The sequence below is a fragment of the Triticum urartu genome, chromosome 6A (assembly GCF_056163025.1).
Source record: "Triticum urartu cultivar PI428250 chromosome 6A, HENAU_Tu73, whole genome shotgun sequence".
NCBI lineage: Eukaryota > Viridiplantae > Streptophyta > Magnoliopsida > Poales > Poaceae > Triticum > Triticum urartu.
The window spans coordinates 119,446,821-119,450,916 of NC_141878.1; the positions used below are offsets into that span (position 1 = coordinate 119,446,821).

General features: G+C 48.1%; 1 pseudogene; it reads left to right on the top strand.

Moving 5' to 3' along the window:
- Positions 1-2,591: 2,591 nt before the first annotated feature.
- LOC125526679 (F-box protein At2g23160-like) lies at positions 2,592-3,878 on the top strand (annotated as a pseudogene).
- The last annotated feature ends 218 nt before the right edge of the window (positions 3,879-4,096 follow it).

Below are 4,096 nucleotides of genomic sequence, written 5' to 3' on the forward strand. Positions count from 1 at the left end.
TTATTCTTTTACAGGAAATTCTAGAAAATTGCCTAAACTTCTAAAAATCATAGAAAATCAACCGTAACTCCAAATGAAATAAATTTATATGAAAAATTACCATAAAAATCCAATCTATCCATTTATGTTACTTTCATGCAAGTTCAACCAACTTATACCCCCTGTATAAGTGAAAACATGATAATGGCATTTTAAATACCCCTTATGGAGTTTGCATATGAACCCTTGGTTCATATGGACTTCATTTAAATTGTTGCTAGATGCATTAGCACAAATCATAGCATATTGCCATGTCATGATCATGCATCATATCATCGCATTTGCATTGATTGTGTTCCTCTCTATTGCCGGTGCTTGTCCCCTCTCGGTAGGCGTATTCCGACGATGAGTTCGATGACACCGATGAAGAGCTATATTATCTTCAGAAGTGCCAGGCAAGCAAAACCCCCTTGTTCATTCCGATATAATCCCACTCTCTCGCTTCTGCTCTCTTTTACTGCATTAGGACAACAACGATTCAATTGTTACTTACTGCGGTAGTTGAACCCCTTATCCTCTGCATGACCTGTCATTTCCACAGTAAATAGATGAAACCCACTAGCATGAGTAGGAGTTGTTTGAGCCCTGACGTGCCTACTCATTCCTTCTTGTTTGTCATGCCTGGTACTGCTTAGAGTTGAGTCAGGTCTAATTCATCGGGGGTGAGTTGGAACAGTGATGAACATGTCCTACTGTGTGTGAGCTAAGTGTGTGAACACGATTTGGTAAAGGTAGCGGTGAGAGGCCATGTAGGAGTACATGGTGGGTTGTCTCACTGAAACTGTCCTCAGGAACTGAGTTCTGTGTTTGTGATCCATGAAACAGCTACTACCACACATTAGGCCCTGAAATATGACCCCGCTCGACTTATTGACCCCTCTCGTCCTCTGTCCAGGAGTTGCAACTAGTTTTTGGTGTTAGTAGGTTATGTGTTGGCGGCCGTGCGTAGCGCTGACCCTAGGGGTGGGCTATGATGCGGTAGATACACTGTGACCGGGTATGCCGGGCGCCCGTTTGGCGTCTCGGGACCCTGTGCACATCGTTTGGGGCCGTTGAGGACACCCCAGCCGGATTTCCTTGCAGATGGAACCCGAATAGGCGATAAACCTGGACTAGAGACTTGTGCGGTTAGTCAGGTCATGGTCTACACCCACGCCGGCTTTCGCTTGAAGTCTGCCGAGCACATGTCGTGTGCAGACGCTAAGTGGTGGAAACATGTGTGAAGAAGTACACCCCTGCAGGGTTATAAATGATCTATTCGAATAGCCGTGTCCGCGGTAAAGGACTTCTGGGTTGCCTATAACAGTTCATAGACAAGTGAAAGTGGATACTCTAAAACTCGCAAGATAAGTGTGAGTGCTATGGATGGCCTTCTCGTAAGGAGACGGGAACGGATCCATAGTGGTGTATTGAATGGTGAATATGTGGACTCGTGTGCGCCACCTCAAAAGAGTTGCTTGCAGTCATAGTTCAGGTTAGCCACTGAGTCAAAGCTGGCTTGCTGCAGTTAAACTCCACCACCCCCTTTATTGATACCGATGCATATGTAGATAGTTTTGATGTAAGTCTTGCTGGGTACATTTGTACTCATGTTTGCCTATTTTATGTTTTGCAGAGAGATGTCAGTCTCGCTAGTAGTTCCGTGTGGACTTCGACGTTTAGCTTGATACCTCAGCTACGATCTTGTGCCCTCGGTAGGATCTGGTAGATAGTCAGGTTTCTTAGCTTTTTTTCATTTGTAGACGTTTGTACTCAGACATGTTAAGCTTCCGCATGTGCTTTGATTGTATGCTATGATTGTTGGGTCATGAGACCCATGTTTGTAATATCTCGCTCCTCGGAGCCTAATGAATAAATACTTGAGTTGTAGAGTTATGTTGTGATGCCATGTTGTATTTACACATATCGAGCATATTGTGTGTATGATTGAAATGCTTGGTATGTGTGGGATCTGACAATCTAGTTGTTTATCCTTGGCAGCCTCTCTTATGGGGAAATGTGGTCTAGTGCTTCCATGAGCCATAGTAGTCCGCTACAGCCCGGTTCACCGGAGTCCTGTTAGCCCAGCACTACTGCTCAGGACACTTGACTGGCCGGCATGTGTTTCACGTCGTTCTTGTGTCTGTCCCTACGGGGAAATGTCACGCGGTGACATCCGGAGTCCTGCCTAGCCTACTACAGCCCGGGTTCCCGGAGTCCTGTTAGCCCAGTGCTACAGCCCGGATTCACACGCTGCTGACCGACATGCTCGATGTGATTCATGTATGCATGTCCCCATAGGTTAGTGCCGCTTTGGGTTCACAACTAGCCATGTCGGCCCGGGTTCTCTGTCATATGGATGCTAGCGACACTATCATATACGTGACCCAAAAGGCGCAAACGGTCCCGGGCCATGGTAAGGCGACACCCGTGGGAGTACCGTGTGTGAGGCCGCAAAGTGATATGAGGTGCTACCGGCTAGATCGATGTGACTTGGAATCGGGGTCCTGACACGCTCCATGGAGGAGGCGGAGAAGGGGGAGATCTTCGAGTGGAACACCAAGCCGAGCTCCATGGAGGAGATGGAGAATGGGGAGATCTTCGAGTGGAACACCAAGACGAGCTCCATGGAGGAGGCGGAGAAGGGGGAGATCTTCGAGAGGAACACCAAGCCGAGGTTGGATGACCATCCACAGGCAACGGTAGCGGGGGCTGCCAGCCTTTTGAACGTCGACCTCATCCTGGAGATCCTTTCCCGCCTCCCAGCCAGATCCGTCCACCGCTTCAGGTGCGTCTCGGTGCTCGGGCGCGACCTCATCGCCGACCCCACCAACTGCAAGAAGCTACCCCAGACCCTTGCCGGCTTCCTCTACACGTCCTTCTACAGCAGCGGGTATCGCCACCACTTCACTGGCTTCTCCAACGGCGCATCCCCCTTCGTCCCTTCCCTCCCTTACCTGCATCCTAACAAGGATGAGGGCATCACCCAGGTGGACGCCTGCAACGACCTCCTTCTCTACAGCCGCTACAACAGCAGGGATGATTACCATTTTGTTGTGTGCAATCCCGCCACCGGGAGGTGGGTGGAGTTGCCACCTCAACCTCAAACGCAGGAGCCGATGCACGGATTTAACCATACCGCGGGCTTGGCTTTCGATCCAGTAGTCTCCCCCATTTCCATGTTCTTTGTTTCGAGCGGGCCTTTCCGAAAAATTTCATCACAGGAGTAAACATCTACTTGTCGCATACAGGAGCCTGGAGTTAGAGGCAGTGGGATAGTTGAGAAAGCTACCCTGTTCAGGAGTGAATGTGTCTTTGTGGGCAGTATGTTGTACATCATGGGTAACCTGGAGGACATCAACAGCGAGTATGTGCTGGTGGGGGTGGACATGGAGGGGAAAGTATGTGCTTTGTGGGCGGTATTACAGTACAATTTATCCCCATGAAACTAAGACAGTGGGGTATGACGTGTGCCGTACGGTTCAAAATTTGGTACTATTGGATTGTCACAGGGGTACTTACACTATGCTATAGCTCCTGTCAATAATAACAATGAACTCCTAGTTTCTGAGATAGCACTCTGGTGCCTCAAGGATTGTGACAGTAATCAATGGGTCCAGAAGCATACTGCCAGCATCGATGAGCTTATGAGCATGACTGGACAGAAGTACAGGGTGGTTGGGATTCATCCAGATTGCGACACCATTTTCCTGGCTCAGTGTGGAGGTAATACCTTGGTATCATATGACATGTGGCATCAGAAAGTTGGTTGTATCCTTGATCTTGAGAAAAACAGTGTACACAAATTTCTACCCTATGTTCCTCTGTTCTCAGAACCATTAGCAGATGCTGATGGGTAATAGCTTTACCTTCAAACCACCCCTGTGTTTCCTCCCAAAACTGGCTCTTATTTCGTCTGAACAATTTGTCTGTGTACCTCTGAATCTGCTTCAATTATGGCCCCCCAATTTGCTGGTGCTTATACTCCTTCTTGCTTGATTTCTAGTTCAGAGCAATAACTGGTAAACCTACAGATTAAGCATCATTTCATTTTCAAAGAATGTTATTACCCTTGTTC